Consider the following 17,771-nt stretch of genomic DNA (forward strand, 5'->3'; position numbering starts at 1 on the left):
CATCAATGTAAGGTTTCCTACTTGGCAACATTATGTATTTATGATGGCATCTGTGTTTGCTGGTTGTTGCATTTGCAGTGGAACTTGTATTTCAGCCAGTTGAAGAGGGAGGGGAAAAGAAAGCAAATTAAACTTGACTTCTTGGCAGGGAAGCAGTAGCTTCTTGTTTCTGGGACCCATATATTCCAAGAACACCAAATACAACTGCAGTTGTGTGCCATAGTTACTCTACCTGTAAGTGACCATTTTTGCATTATAATAACTTTGCATCATAATATAAAAATCCCAAAGTTGAAAATGAAATATAATGTCTTGTCGATTGACATTAGCCTCTGTAGAATGAAGCTTTATATATTGATTGATTTTAGTCAAAGGAAAATCATCATTATCATTAATATCATTGTATAAACTTTTGCTTACTTAAAACAAGTGAAAATTTAAATGAACCTTTAAGAGAGAATAATAGAATAGAAAATAAAAGTAAACTCAATACCTGGGATTTTTTTAAAAAGAAAAACAACAACTTTCAGTATATGTTTTAGAGTCAGTGCACATTAAGCTCAAGCCAATATTCTAAACCCATCTATATCTACCACATAAACTTGGGATATTTTATGTTCTTGAAGGTTATCTGCAAATATACAAAGAAGTACCTTATTTACATTAAGAACATAGAAGTGCCTTTTTAATAGTGATTCTTAATATAAAGAACCAACAATTAACTCCTTAATGTGAACATATGAAATTATATTTATTTTAATTTATAGATTTGTAGATTAGACTTACTATAATTTATATATTTTATTTTATTTTTTGAACACTGGCTGTCTGTGAGGCAAAGTTGAATTAAATATCTACTAAGTTAACTTAGAACTTTGTGTATAACCCAGCTATGTTACACAATTATGTTTCTGGGTTTTGGAACCTTATTATAAGTGAATACTCTGGTTGTGTTAGTATGTATAAGACAGAAGGCAGTATGGACACAAAAGTCTATTATTATTTTTTTAATTTGCTTGTGAGTTTACTAATTACTTAATTAATTATATTGAATATATTGGTTAATAAAACCATACCGATTTCAAATGTACAACTCAATAAAACATCATCTGCCTATGGCATGTGTGCTCACCACCCGAAGCCAAGTCTCTTTCTGTCCCCATTTATTTCCCCTTTGCCCACTTCCATCTGCCCCTACTCCCCTTTCCCTCTGGCTATCACCATGTTGTTCATGTCTGTGTGTCAAAAAATTGCATATTTATTTTTTTGCTTAATCCCTTCACCTTTTTTAACCCAGGCTCCCAACCACCCTCTCCTCTGACAGCTGTCAGTCTTTTCTCTGTACCTATGCTTCTGTTTCTATGTTGTTTGCAAACTTACTTTGCTTAGATTCCATGTAAATGCGACCATATGGTGCCTGTCTTTTTCTGACTGTCTTATTTCACTTAGCATAGTAATTTCTAGATCCATCATTTGTTACAAAGGTAAAATTTTCTTCATTTAAAAAAATATATTTTATTGATTTTTTTTTTTACAGAGAGGAAGGGAGAGGGATAGAGAGTTAGAAACATTGATGAGAAACATCAATCAGCTGCCTCCTGCACACTCCCCACTGGGGAGGTGCCCACAACCAAGGTACATGCCCTTGACTGGAATCGAACCTGGGACCCATGAGTCTGCAGGCCCATGCTCTATCCACTGAGCCAAACTGGTTAGGGCTCTTCTTCTTCTTCTTTTATTTTTTTATTTTTATGGCCGAGTAGTATTCCATTAAGTAAATGTATCATAGCATTTTTATCTACTCATCTGCTAATGGGTACTTGGGCAGTTTCCAGATCTTGGCTATTGTAAATAACACTGCAATGAACAAAAGGGTGCATAAACTCTTTCAAATTAGTGTTTCAGGTTTCTTCAGATATATTCTCAGAAGTGGGATTGCTGGCTCAAAAGGTAATTTCACTTTTAATTTTTTTGGAGGAAACTCCATACTGCTTTCCACAGTGGCTGCACCAGTCTGCATTCCCACCAACAGTGCATGAGGGTTACTTTTTCTCTATATCCTTGCCAGCACTTGTTTGTTGATTTATTAATGATATCCATTCTGACAGGTGTGACATTAAAATAAAGCCAAATTGGATATAGTCACCTCTATAGTTTATTTTGTAAGTATTAAATGTTGAGGTACAAAAAAAAAAAAAGGATGCATTTTTAATGAATTTTCATCAGACAAATTGAACTAATGCAGTGGTCGGCAAACCGCGGCTCGCGAGCCACATGCGGCTCTTTGGCCCCTTGAGTGTTCTAACACCACTTCTTCAAAATAGACTCGCCCAGGCCGAAAACCGACTTCTGCGCATGGGCCACGAAATTTCAATCGCACTGTACGTGCGTGCCTGCACGTGGTATTTTGTGGAAGAGCAACACTCAAGGGGCCAAAGAGCCGCATGTGGCTCACGAGCCGCCGTTTGCCGACCACTGAACTAATGGATTAAGAGGAGATCATTTTGAGGCAAATTGGCATATCTATTGTGTTTGTATTCACTAGTATGTATTTCAACCTTTTCTTGTGTTATCTTTCTTTAAGCAGTGACTGGTTGTTGGTATAAATTATGTACTAAGAGACCAAAATCAGGCGATTTAAAACTAAGTAATGATTAGTACCTTCCTGATGACCAGCCGTGCTCGGGTGAGTTATAAAATGACAGCGACTGTATCTGGAGCACCTTCCTCTGATTTCTGATGGTCACTGCGCATTCTTACAGCACTGGTACTTCCAGCCTTTCCAAGTGTTCCATTTTAGGTGGATAGCTAAACATGATTTTTATTAACATTTTAAAAAGTAGATAATAAACAGATACCATTGTTAACTCGAACATCATGATCTCTTAAAAAAAACACCTGTGGACCCTTGAGAATTACTATTTGGGACATGCCAAATAGGAACGGATGTAGGCATAGGATTCCATTCAATTCTTAAGAAGAAGAGAGAACGGGAGAGCAGAAAGAGACTGAATTTAAGGCTTACTAAAATTGGGGGGGTGGAAGAAGAAAAATATAGTAAAGGATAGAGAACTAAGGAAATGTAACAGTTAGAGAGCAATCACCATGGAATGAATGAATGATATTACATACTTTATCTCATTGCCTACACACACTGATTTAAATGAGAAAGTTGCAATGCAGTAAGATAAATAATTTGCCCACAGTCACTTAGTAAGTGGTGGAGCAATGATGAGTGAAAGTAAGATCTGAAATAAAGCTCATGCTTCTCCTCAGCATTCCTTCTCTTTAATATCCAGAGATGCTAGAAATAATCAGAAGAGGGTGACATAATAAAAGTTAAAGCAAGAGTTGCAACAAGAAAGTGTTCTGCATTACATGTGGCAGGGCCTTGATGTGCTACTTCTAGCATCCAGAAGAAGCAAAGCCATATTCTGTGGCCTTAAGGAGACATATTTGTCTCTTTCACACATGACTTGTGCTTTCTGCTGTTAGTGTTGTGTCTTATTCATTTATTTTCCTTTTATCCCTAAGGGTTAGCACAGATTTTTGCTTACAGTAGGCACCAGACTGAGATCTTACAAGTGCATTGACTACCTCAATGATATAATGTTTGCCAGGAAGTGAACAAGGGCTAGCACATGAATTTATTACAATTTTTTTTTACATTGAGTTTGAAAAGCCACCTATAAGAAAGATACATACCATATGATCTCACTAACATGTGGAATCTAATGAACACAATAAATTGATGAACAAAATGGAACCAGAAGCATGGAAACATGGAACAGGCTGGTCAGTGCCCAAGGGGAGGGGGGTGGGGGTGACTGGATACAGAAGGTGAAGGGATTAGCTAAAGAACATATATGCATACCCCATGGACATAAAAAATAGTTTGGTGAAGGCCAAGGGAGGAGTAGGTAGGGATGGATGGAGATAGGCAAAGGGAGGTGGGGGAGAACACCTGCAATAATGCCAACATTAAAAATTCTTAAAAGAATAAATTCTAAATGTATTTTTTATTAAAGAATTTATTTTTTTAGAGGGCTTTTAGGTTTACAACAAAATTGAGAGGAAGGTACATAGGTCCCTGCCCTTACACTCTCACCAGAGTGGTACATTTTTATCAAGGATGAACCTACACTGAGTGGCCAGATTATTATGATCTCTGAACGCATAATAATCTGCCACTCAGTGTGTGTGTGTGTGTGTGTGTGTGTGTGTGTGTTTGTGTGTGTGTGTGTGTGTGTATTTATTAGAGGCCCGGTGCATGAATTTGTGCATGGGTGGGGTCCAGCCAGCCTGGCCGGGGCGCGGGGGGACATGGGCGGTTGGCCAGCCTGCCTGCTGGTCGAACTCCTGGTCGAGGGGACAATTTGCATATTAGCCTTTTATTATATAGGATATACACTGAGTGGACAGATTGTTATGCATTCAGAGATCATAATAATCTGGCCACTCAGTATATATTGACACATTGTTATCACCCAAAGTCCATAGTTTACCTTAGGGTTCACTCTTGGTGTTGCATTATAGTTTTTTGGACAAAATATAATGACATATATCCATCGTTATAATGTTATATAGATTTTTCTTTGTCATAAACATCCTCTGTGCTTTGCTTGTTTATCACACGCCCCCCCAACCTAGCAACCACTGATCTTTTGTCTCCATAGTTTTTTCTTTTCTAGAATGTATTTTCTTTTAAGTTGTAGCTACATGGAGTTATAAGGTTTTGTATTACTGATATATGTAATTCCATCTATCTTCCAAATGGGAATCATAACTAAAATTATGATAAAATTTTAAAAATTGCTTATAAGAATAAATGTTTGTTAACATAATCACATAAAAATACACATGAAAAAATAATTCTCTCAAGTGTGATTGAAAATACAGTTGTTAAAGAAACAAAAAACAAAAACAACAACCAGAAAAGAAAATATAGTTGTTAAGATTCTGGCCATTAGGTTCTGTTCTAGTTGATGATTAAAATAAAAAAATGCTTTTGTTAATTTTACTTAGAGAACTTAGAAAGGGTATAGGTGTTATTTAACATTTACCTTTTGTAACAGGTAACACAATTTTTTATTTAGAGATTCTTTATCATAACATAATAGCATCTTCTTTGTATAGAATTTCATATTAACTAGAGAAAATAAAGAAGCTCAGTTCAGGTATATAGAAGTTTTGCTATGTAAAAAATTCTCACATTTAGTTTTTTATGACATATGGAAATGCTCTTTCAGAAAAGTTAAAACATTTTGAAAAACTAATTTAGTAACATGAATATATACAGTATATACTTAAAAGCGATCAATGTTTTCTACTTTGGTATTGCCACTTAGCCAGATTTGATAGAAAGGTGATTCATAGAAATTCTGTTTGTGCACATTAAAATTTAACTTGATTTAGAATATTGTCAAATTGAAGAGTCTAGAAATATGAATAAAGAAAAAAAAACACAAAGAATACCAGTTTGAGGCATAAATGTAAATGATGACCTGTTACAAGATTAATAAACAGTTTCATTAAAGTTTCATTTAATTTTAGGTTTTGATGCAACACTGAAAACATTGCTGTGGCTCAACTAAGTTATTCAATCGGGTAACAAGGAAATGAATAAGATTATGAGCATTGTAACAAAGCCCTGAAATGAAATATTGCTTGGAAAATAGCAAGCTGGTTATGTGCCAGGGGAGGGGAAAATATTAGAAGCACAAATGTTCCATCAGAGCCTTGTTTTTGAAAATGAATAAAAGGAGTAAATATATTACCATTTAAATGTTATTTTGTACTTATTAGACTTTCATTTCTAACGAACAAATGACAAAAGAGGATCAGGATTTTTATAGAGTGTGAGTAGGAGCTATTGATCCCTTTCATTTTAAGTATGTCTTCTCTTGATTCTTTAATCTAGGACTGTTTCTTTCTGCAATAAAAGTTCAGGTAAAGGGCTTAGGCAAAACAAACAAAAAAAAAACACACATAAAAACCCCCAGCAAACTCATAGACACAGACAACAGTATGGTGATCACCAGAGACAAAAGTGGGGCGGCGGGAGGTAGAAGGGAGTTAAGGGGTGATAAATGGCAATGGAAGGAGACTTGACTTGGGGTGCTGAACACACAATACAATATATAGATTATGTATTATAGAAATGCACACCTGAAACCTATATAACTTTATTAACCAATGTCACCCCAACAAATTCAATTAAAATAAAAAGGTCAGGTAGACAAATCTAAAGCAATTAATTACATCAAAGGGGATCTGGGACAGATAAGTGTCTTTTAGAACCTGAATTATATGTTTAAAAATACAATCTTCTGCTTTCACATAGACCAAAAAGCTTCATATTTTCCTTTCAAAAGTTGAAGACAGAAAGCTTTTGTAGATTAGGACTGCAGACTAAACAGTAAAAACCTCAAATCATGGTCAGCCTTACTTCCCAATATGGCTAAAATACGTTGCTCTATAACAGAAGTTATATTGCCTATAGAAAACATTCTATATCACAAAGCACTACTTTTAAAATAATTTAAATTCCAAATGAACAAACTCGTTAGTATTAAAAGAATTCAACGTTACTAAAATTCTTTGAACCTGAGGTAAGAGGTAGAATCTGACTTATTTGTACCTATTGTGAAAGATGACTTCCTTAGCTTACCATGTGTTTGATTAGTCCCCTCTTCCTAAAACTCTAAACCCATCTCTGATTTGCTATGGTGTTTGCTGAATTTTTAGGACTATTCTGTTTCCCTTTAATCAAGTGAAGATCTATTACAAATCCAGTTTCTTCTTTGACTTGAGGCAGTAACTAGCTCCTGCATCTTTAAGCCTGAGCCCCATTCTCCTGCCATTTGCTTGGTTGGCAGTTTTGCAGCTCAGTATGATTTAGTTAGAAGGATATTTAACATTGTGGCTGATTTGGACTGCTTGAAATAAGATAGTCATCTGGTGGTAGCCAATTCAGGCCACACATATTTAAGACTTAAATGCTGAATCTGTATGGGGCATGTAACTGTTCTGGAAATTGCCAAACAGGAGTCACACAACCTAAGTGCGGCAGACTGGGTGTGGTCTAAAAGGCCGAGCTTTCCAAATTTCCTGGCTTTCCCCCTCTGTCTGGATTATACCAAATCAATTTCCTTCAGTGTTGAAGCATCTGGCTAGCTCTTTTGGTTTATTTTTTATTTTTTTCTTAATCAAATAAGAGAAAGATTGATTTTTGCGGGGAAAGCTATGGCTCAACCCGAAGTTTGTGTTAAGGATAAAGCTCAGTGGCAATAAATACCCAAGTCTGTGTTTGTATGGATCTAAGGTGAGCAAAACAACAGGATCTAATTATGTTGGAAAGTAGAAAAATTGGAATATGCTGAATCTATCCATCTTTCTAATCTTTGAGTAGAAGCTAGATTCTTTCTCCAGTTGTGTTAGTCTTTCACTTCTTTAACACTCATGAGTTTAAAAGCTTGTGTAATTCTTATTTCTAAAGTTGTAAGAATTATATAGTAATTATAAATAATACTGGGTACATACGAAGTACTGAATGGATGGTAGGTACTGATTTAAAGTAACAGTTATGTACTACCACTACTACTAGTAATGCTACAAACACTTGGGTCGTTATCATGAATTTTCTTAGGGATTTCCAGTGACTTCTCATCCAAAGAAAGTGCTGGAGAAAGATTTTCACTGCCTATTTCAAAATCTTTCATGAGAATTTCCTTGACTCTTCTTCTTGGCCTACTATTTGAAGGCATGGGATGCCTTTCTTTTTCTTCTCTATTCTGCCTGAGGGAAAAGTTAAGTCCTCTCTCATTAGTTTTGATAATATTTTGTATTAAAGCATATAACTTTAGGACTTAATACTTTATTATATTATTGACTTTATTTAACAATTTCAAATTTATTCTCATCTCTTCAATGAGTTCATAGGCTTTTAAAATGCCATCTGAAGTCATTGCTTTACATATTTTATATCTTTTCCTCTGAATAATTTTCATAACATTCAACATCATGGTATAATTCAGCCCCAGGAATTATAGATGCTTAAATGATATTAATATATTAATTGGTCTACATTTCAGGTGAATAAATAAAGGAAGGAAGCAACTTAATCTTCCAATGTAGAATTTCATCTGACATGTAGGGTACCAGAAGAAAGTATAATTCTGTCCATGGACTGTGGTTCTAACTGCCTAATAAAATGCCACAGGGATGTACTATTGAAACCTTAAATTCAATTTGCCCCAGTTAAAAAAATTTTTTCTTATACTTGTGTTCTCTTTCTTGGTTAATTTATTTACTATTGTTTTTAGTCACCAAAGTGTAAACCTTGAACCTTTTTTCTCCCCTTCATGGTCTTTAAGGCTCTCCCTCTGAAATACCTCTGGAATCTGAATGTCTTTTCCATTTTTTATTTCCTTGATTCAGAGCTTTATTAAGTGACTGCTTTATGTTCCTAATTGGTCTTCCAATCTCTCTAGCTTCCCAAGGTACCTTAGGAACCTTTGACTCTTTTGAATTTCTTATAGAATTAAGTCTGACTTTCTTGATAGGACCATTAAGGTCCTTTCTTGACTTGGTATTGTAATTATTGGTGGGTAAAGGTAGGACTTTAGGGTCATACACAGACCTGGATGCAAATGTCATCTTTATCATTTTCTGTGTGATTGCTCAGGGAGGTTTCCCAACTTTACTAAGAATAGTGTCCATGTCAATAAATCCGTAATGATAAGAGCAATAACTATGTTCAGCTCCTAGAAATTTTGTGAAGATTAAATTAGCTATAATCTATTTATAGTGCTCAAAATGTAAGTGTTCAATATGGTAGTTTCCAGTTTTATTTCCCATCATTTCAACCACTATGTCTATTGCTACTATGCTATGAGTTTTCAGATTTTGTCTGTCTGCTTACATTTCCTCTTTTCTACCTGATGAACTCCTACTTGTTCTTCAAAGCCCTATTTATTTTTTACTTAAAAAATATTTTTATTGATTTAAAAGAAAAAGGGAGAAGAGAGAGAGAGAGAGAGAAACCTCAATGATGAGAGAGAATCATTGATTGGCTGCCTCCAGCATGCCCCCTTCTGGGGATAGAGCCTGTAACCTGGGAAGGAATTGAACTTTGACCTCCTGGTTCATGGGTTGACGATCAACCACTAAGCCACACAGGCTGGGCATTCAAAGTCCTATTTAAATGCCACCTCTTCAGTGAAGATTTCCTTGGCTGAACTGACTTAATCACTCTCTTTTCTAAGTGTCACATTACATATTCATACTAATAATTGGGTTCATAACACTGTCATAGCTATATATTTGAAAGACTTTTTTCCAGATACATTTGAAAAATTTCAAAGGTAGAGACTATACCTAATTCATCTTTGTATCCACAGTGGCTAGCGTAGTGGTGAATGAAAGAAAATGCAAATATTTCAACTTGTATTTCATCTTGGTTTAAAGCTCTTTTCTTCTTGAACTAGTTACCTCAAAAGATGGACAGCTAAAAGTCTTTCTTAAAAGTAATTTAAAAAATAGTAAATTAAAAACACTTAGTACTAATTTAGCAGTGCTACAGAAAGTTTGGAAGATAAAGTAAAAAGCCACCCACAATCATACCATTGTCACATAATTTCTATTATTCTTTTGGCATTTTTACTTTTAATTGTTTTTCCATAACCACATATTTGCATAGTTGTAATTCTGATGAACATTTAATTTTTTGTTCTTTTTGTTTTTCCAAAGTATTATGTTTATATACTTCATATGCTATTACAGAGTATTTATAACCATTATTTTAAAAAACTACTTAATTGTTCCAGCAAGTATTATTTTTTATTCCCTTCCCTGAGTATTTATTTATTGCTGTATATTTCTCTCAATCCTTTCTCTCCCTCCTTGCTATTATAAATAATGCTGCAGCAGACAATTTCATGAAAGTAGCCTTTTATACCTATTGGATTAATTTCTTTATATACATTCCTAAAATGAGTAGGTGGGTTCAGGTTAAGTACAAGAATTTTGGTATGGCTAGTCTGCAGGGTATCGGAGAGAAATTGGTAAGAGCTGAGGTTGGAAAAATAGGCAGTCACCAAATCATGATGAGCCTTCATATCATGCTACCAAATTTAGATTAACCTGTCAGCCATTGGGAATCATTGGAAGTTGTTGAGCAGGGGGCAGGGTTTAAAACAATACCACACTATGGTTGTCACATGATGCTGTGCACTTGGCAAAACTCATGTAACTGCAGACCCAAACGAATAAATTTTACTAGATATCAATTTCAAAATAAAGAAAATAAATAAAGATCACTTTGGCAATAGTATGGAGGATGAGTGACCTTTTTCCTGTCATAGTTTTGGGTTATCTTTTGTCCTTAATCCTCTTCTCTAAAGTTGGATAATCATGAGTAATGTGATCTGGGTTCTCTTCATTTTAGCCAAATGCATTTAAAATCTCTAGACTCCAAGATTCAGTAAGAAATCAAAGGAGCAGCAACAGCTTTTCCAGAATCATCTTCCTCAACCTGAGCTATTACGAGTGGGTAGGAAGGCTGGCACTGCCAGTGGAGCTACATGCCTTTCCTGTGATGCCAGCATTCAGAAAATCCTAGGCAACTTCTCTTTTCAGATCCAAGCTAAATTCACATGGAAGCCAAGCCTTTTTTTGGAGAATTACTTTTCCAGTTGCACTGCTGACAAATCCTTCCTTCCTCTGTAGTCATTTCCTCACATTGCACTACTTTTTCGTCATTTGCTTGCTGAACCACAGCAGCACTTAGTCCCACCACCTGGGGGACTGAATCTTGTGGTGTGTACTTCAAGAGTCATCCTAAGTGTCCCTGGTTTTGTTACCTGTTGTTCTTTCCACATGTTCTATATGGGATGGTAACAACAAAGTGCCCGGTTGTTTGTGGTCTTCCTACAGGAGCTACAGTGAGGGTTTTAATCTTCATTAACCAACAAAGTGATATCATTCATTCACTCAAGCAGAAAACACTCTTCCAGCTTGTCAATTTTTTCTTTATATCTCACTGTTATCATTTACGAGTAAGCAAGTTTTTACTAAACTTTCTTACCATTTGCTTTTGTCTTATTACTCTCAAAAGAGAAAATAGGAAAATTTTTCTAGAGAATTACCTCCAGGGCAGTATTCTGTATTACACCAGAAGGAAGAACAGCTAAAATGAGTGATATTTTGGCCTACCCTAATTATGTTCATTTGGTGATATCTACAGTCCTACTGCTCACCCCTCTTTTGAATGGAGTATCAAAAGCCTGAGGTATCTGAACCCTTGCCTACCTACTACATACAGCTTCTTTGCCTCTTATGAATTTTCAGCAGACATATTCAATTCATAAAATGAAGATATGATAAATTCTACTCTATTTGTAATAGAAACAATCACCAAAGCTTAAGTAAATCTCTCTTTGACCCTCTTCTTTTATTTGAGAGAGGCAGAGATAAAGTAAGTATAATTGTTAAGAGAGATTTTTAAAAAATTATCAACGTCTCAAGCAGGGTCTATACTAAGTCACCTGACTATCCTATCCGTAGGTCTAAAATGCTAGAGTTTTTAAAATATAATTATGAGGTTGAAATACTTTAGAAATCTTTCTAAATTATTAAGGAAACATTGATTCAAGTATTTCTGATTATCTACTGGGCCCTCAAAACCAAGTAAGCTTAGTATTGTTACCTCTGTTTTAGAGATGAGGAAACTCAGGCACAGTTAATTTCAAATACCTGCTCAGGGCCACACAGTTAGATGTGGTGAATGAAAGAATAACACGAAAGCTAAGAGTAGTTTAATTATCCTCCCATCCAGCTTGTCAAGGAGTTGACAGTCTCGATGAGAAGATAAGACTAACACATGAAAAAATAGAGAATAATTAAACCCAGAATCATATGGTTGAGACTTTGGGTATAATATTCAGAGGACAGAGTATTCAATGGAGGTTATAGCAATTAGGATTTGGGCAGAATGTTAGACTTGAACCAGGTCTTGAGGATGATGTAGAAGTTGTATGGGCAGAGTGGTTTACAACTCAGAGCAAACCAATGCAGTGGGTAAAAAGGAGAATGTAAGTTTCAGAGTGTTTTCAATGTTGCATACATTTAACTTTCTTCTTCATGTTCAGTCGCCTATCAGCATACCCCATTTCTAATGATATGGACAAATAGACTTTCTTCACAAAAATCTATTGTTAGACTTTTAGAGCTGAAAGAAAATTTTAAAAATCTGTTCTGTAATTTGGGTACAGTGAAGGTTTGTAATTCACAGAAGGTTATTGAATCACCCTATTGCTTATCTGGAATTCCATGTGCTTTCTTTCACCACCACAATGCTCGGGCAGGTAGGGGTATGAGTTAGGGGGGGCAGGAGGAGAGAAAGCCTACAGTACTAGGCATTCTCAAACTGTCTCCTTTCCAAGTACTAAGCAGACCCATTTCTGTTTAGCTTCCAGATTGCAGGGCTGTCAGATGGAAAGGGAAAACAAAGTACATGAAGTTTCTTTTAAGGTGCACATGTGGACTGGTGTTTCCTTTCTTGGCTGTTAGAAGGCGCCTTCATCACGGAACAAAGGCATTTTCTCGATACAGTGGGGATTTATTGGCCCAAGTTATAATGTGCCACAGAGGCACTTTTTCTCTCTGCAGAGTTATGTCTGATGGGTGACAAAGCAAATACACAATAGGCTTCTGAGATACGATGTGCAGAACCAGAAAAGAAAGGAGTTGGAAGATTGAAAAGGATGGAGAAAATAGGAATAGGGAATAGGTTTGCTCTTCCACCCCAATTTGCTCTTATGGAAGTCATACTGTTAAAAAAAACAAAACAAAAAACAGCCTGTCCATAGTTCACAGACTTTAGCCTTTGGCTAGGAAATAGGAGCTGGTCTTGTAGGAGATAGGTAGGCCAGAAGGTGTAGAAGGAAAATGAGGTTTAAAGAAATACTTTAATCTAAGAGGATTCTGGGACAGTCATTCAATGGATGCTCTTAAAATCTACTTGGGAGGTCTTTAAAAAATAGGAGTGATACTTTTTCACAAGGTTTTACCTTCAAATGGATGTAGAGAGCTGGACTAGATGACGTCTACTCTAGTCTTGCAAATCTGTGATTATATTCAGTCACTTAATTAAAGGAATTGGCTTCTGGATATTTAGAAGTATTTAACAGGGACATATTAGAAAGTCTATCTTGTCAAAATGAAATGACGTATTTATTAATAAAGTTAAAAAGTTGGAGGACTAGGGCAAAAATTTCAGAAAGAATTCCTGAAGCCATAGTTAATTGAGAAAGTCATATCTAAATAAATCTTGTTTCCTTACCATAGAGGGAGTGCCTGGAGATATACTCTACTTATAATATAAAGAAATAAGTCTGTCAAGGAGGGCTGTGTCTTTGTCTTGCTTGTGTGATTTGGGACATGCTTTCCCTAAATAAATGAGCAATGTGTGTTCAGGAAATTGGGATCTCCTGCCAGCGAGGCATTGCATGCTATTGCATTGTTTATGGAGAGTTTACATTCTTTGATTATCTTTTATAAATGCCTTGATTAAAGGGCAGAAATTTCAAGCAAATTGGAAGTTGTTATTCAAAGACTTGTTACTTTTCCCATAGAGGTCTCTTGGGCACTGTTCAGTAAGTAGACACCTATGTGCCAGGCATAATTCAAAACATTGGAAAGAAAATGGAAATAGATTGACATGGTCCTTGTCATTATTTTTATTGTCTGGACTCAGAGAAAATATAATGCCTCGTAATAATTTAATATAATTAGAAGAAAGTTTTCTTTGTATAAAGCTAGATTGTTGCTGGATTATTCTAATACTTATAACAGAACTTTGAAATTGTAAAGGACTTGTGAAATGTTTCATTTTGAGTCAAGGATCCATTTAGAAAATTACTGGTAGTTCTAGATAAATCAGATTTTCCAATTTATTCATAATGTGGTAGGATAAAGTATATTTTCATAGATCTGAAACAGCAGCATTGGTAAGGGAGACTTGCAACAAGAAACCGATCTCAAATTTTGTTTCTTATTTATGAAATGGTTTTCTGTCATAACTCTGGAAAACAAGCACCATGAATTTTTCAAATTATCATTAGGCAGCTCTGGCATAATTTATGTTAAGAGGTTTTGGCCTGTTTATGTACCCTGGAATTTGCCAAAATTAGTAATGTGATATTCCATATTTAGCAAACCTATAGAGCAATAAATAAGGACATCTGACTATTGGGGAGTGCTGTTTTAAATTCTTTTTTTGTGGCATTCATGAAATGCAGGGGTCTTCCAACTCAAATTCTGCAATATTAGGCAGCAAGTTGTACTCTGAACCAAACCAGATGGTGATCAGCTCTATTCCTATTATCAACTCAATTCGGCGATGGTTACCAGACCTTACTTGCAACTTTAACATTTGGAACAGATTAACAGCAGTTAGGCTGAAATGAGAAACCTCCATTTTACTAAAAGGTTCAGAACATATCATGCTGTAAAATCAGAAAGACTAGTAAGAAAAATTATGAGGGAAAGAGTTCACTGTCTACCTGGGTTTCTCCCTGCAGGACATGTTATTTCCCTTTTAGGAGTGCCTTTTTCAAAGGAATTTTAATGTGGAGCGTTGTGAGGATTAGGGTCTATTAGCCTATCAGCCTCCAGAGGTGCCCCATTCCACAACCTGTTGTCGAATTTATCTCAGGGTAGCCCTGAACAATCTAGGCCTCGGGCACACAAGGGAGATTGTTTGCACTTTGGGGAGTGTGGGGGGAGCTTCCTTTGCAAGAAGGTCACACACATACACACACCATACAAATTCAGAGAGTCACTCAGCCACTGAAATTCATGAAACATTTGGGCTGCCCAGGTTTGGCCTATGGATTTAAATGTATTTGGCTAAATGATTTGCTTTGTCTGCTAGTGCCATGCACTGTCTATTTCTTGTAGCAATCTTTTCTTTATGGCATCTATTGGTCAAATCCATTTCTAGGGCTTTACAAAACCAGGGCAAATCAATGTGTGCCCTTGAAGTCCAATTTTGTATGCAGGTAAAACCAAGGTAAGGTGAACATTAATGCCAGCAAGTCTTAGAGTTACAGCTACCAGAACAAAATGTAGAAATGGATATATGACTGAGTTCAACTCCCATTACACGGCATCAAAAAAATGAGGTATTGAGAGGTTAAATGAATTTTCTAAAGACACATAGTTGGTGTGTGCAGTAGATGTGATGATGAAGGATGTGAGTGTTGCTAATAAATCAACATTCTTCTATGATCACGATTCAGAGACAGAGACAAAAAGGTAGGTTCTCCACTTTCTATACCCAAATGGTGGCAGCCCTGGTCTTGTTCTTCTGCTAAGCTCAACAGCTTGCCAGAGAAACCCTTCAGAGAGAGGCCAACTGCCTTTGTGCATTTTTGTTTATTCTCTAGCCAAGATCTTGCTTCAGGGCTGATTGAAAACCCTTTTGCCTGTTTCTTGGTGTGATAGGAAATATAAATTCCTCTTTAGGAATGGGCTTTTGAGGCCTCTTATATTGTACAGATCAGGGAGGATGAAAACAATGCTTAGTTCCAGAAGGATAAGAATAGTGTCTGCTTGAACTGAATTGTGGGGTGCAGTTGTTAGAAGTGCAGACAGTGGCGTTGAGAGAGACCTAGAGGAGAGTGGCAAGAGATGATAGAGAGAGAGAAAACCACTTTTATATCCTAAAAGTGGAAGGAACATTTTTAAAAATTTTTAACTGGAAATGGCATGATAGGATTTGCATTTGAAACGATATTGATGCAGTCTAGAAGAAGTAGGATTATTAGAAGCCAAGAGTAGATTAAAACCAGTTAGCATTAGACCAGGTTAATGACAACTCTAACTAGTATGGTCCTTCAGGTCTTTGATATATATATATATATATATATATATATATATATATATATATATATGTATATATATATACATATATATATATATATACTCATACACACACACATACATATACATACATATATATATTATAGCTTCATATATTTTTAGAATATCAATTATAGTACTATAGCTTCATATATAGTACTATTATTATTAGTACTATAGCTTCATATATTTTTAGAATATCAATTATAGATACTTGGATTTTTTTAGCTTCACAATTTATTGTGAACTTATTTTGCTGTATACTATTCTTATATATTATACATTAATTTTAATGGCCATATAATATTATCTCATGGGGCAATATTATAGTAGTTTATTGAATAATTCCCTATTGATGGATATTTGAGTTTTCAATTTTGCAATGGACATTATTATGTCTGTACTTATAAAACATCTTTGCTCATGTCCGTGATTTTTTTTCTTCAGGATAACTTCTTAGAAATATAATTTCTGGGACAAAGAGAACTTAGAAGCCTTAAATTTTGTAGGGTATTGCCAAATTCTATGTGGCCGTAATTCAAGATCCTCTTGTGGTAGAGTTGATACCCCAGGAACTGCCTATGAGTTGTATGCAAGGTCTCCACACTCATGTACTTCTCTCCCCACACTTGTTAGATGTGATGCTTCCTTATGGTGTAGAGTGCCTTATAAATAACCATTGTGCCAGCGCCTCTTTTGTTGCAGACACTAGAGTTAAATTTTGGAATTGGAAAGGGCTTGTGAAATATGAGTTAAGAATCCTTTTTTAAAATCATGAGTAGATATAAATTTATCCGATTTTCCAATTTACTCAACATGTGAAAACATAGTCCCTGCCTTCAAGCATTAAAAATTAAAAAAACAACAACAACAACAACAACTTCACTTTCTGAGTGCATTTTTAGGTTCACAGAAAAATGCAAACATTTAATAATTACAATAAAAAGAAGAAAAGAAAAGTTAGGGACATAAATAGATGTGTATTTTTTTTAAAGTGAAAGAAAATTACTTTTCCTTTAAATCTTTTAGAAGGTACTATTGTAATTGGTTAATGTTTGGAACTGCTTACAAGAGGATCTGTTATTTCATAGAAGCCTCTATTTGCGTCTGAAACTTAAAGAAATCATCATAAAACTAAATGAAACTTGGCAACAATTTTTTTTTTTAAAGGAGATGATATATCCCATTATTTCTTTCTCTTCTCTAGTTGATATTCATGAGAATTTGCCTAGTGGAGATAATCTTGAATGTGCTGGTTGCGAGGGAGTTCCCCCCCTCCCCCCCCCCCCCCAGCGGTGTTTATGTTTCTGAGATGAACATTATGGCCAACTTGGAAACATCCTATTTGTGTTTAATACAATTCCTCATTACAAGCCAAAAGCTTACCTTTGAATTAAAGTAATACCCAAATCTCATTCATCTTTTTCTTACTTCAGACTCTATCATGCTACATAGGAAATGCTCAGTAAATGCCTGGTTAATTCAGTAACCTGGAAAGCAGCTGTTAATAGATTGAAGACTCTTGTTATGGATCTGCCTTGCTCTGCAGATGATCCAAATACTCCTGGTTAGTGCCAGAAAAGCATGCTTGATTTAATTAAAGTGAGTGCAGTAGCTTAAAATCTTAATTGATAGTCTGGGTAGCAACAGCAATTATTAACACCTCGGTAACTTTCCACCAGTTACTGTGTGCTTTAAGATAAATTCACTTCTACTGCACACTTATATTTTCTCAACTGTCCTGTGTTCTCAAATAGTAAAAAAATAAAAATAAAATGTTTGGCAGAGCCAGCCAGCAAAAAGACAGCCTAGCCAGACTCTAACCAAATCATCCAATAGGTACCTTG

The 17,771-nt window shown here is 35.5% G+C and overlaps 1 protein-coding gene and 1 pseudogene across 2 annotated transcripts in view; one reads left to right on the forward strand and one right to left on the reverse strand.

The window, feature by feature from the left end:
* EMC2 (ER membrane protein complex subunit 2) overlaps positions 1–5,779 on the forward strand; it is a 61,946-nt gene extending 56,167 nt beyond the window's left edge. The window contains exons 12-13 of one of the 2 annotated variants that reach the window (XR_008554572.1): positions 1,898–1,950; positions 5,554–5,779. The gene's annotated coding sequence lies outside the window, so the exon portion shown is untranslated. The remainder of the gene's footprint in view (positions 1–1,897; positions 1,951–5,553) is intronic. The other variant, XM_054708544.1, reaches the window with a different exon arrangement.
* The window catches only part of LOC114232084 (beclin-2-like), a 68,405-nt pseudogene that overhangs the window by 2,504 nt on the left and 48,130 nt on the right, over positions 1–17,771 (reverse strand).

Source organism: Eptesicus fuscus, chromosome 19, assembly GCF_027574615.1.
Source record: "Eptesicus fuscus isolate TK198812 chromosome 19, DD_ASM_mEF_20220401, whole genome shotgun sequence".
Lineage (NCBI taxonomy): Eukaryota > Metazoa > Chordata > Mammalia > Chiroptera > Vespertilionidae > Eptesicus > Eptesicus fuscus.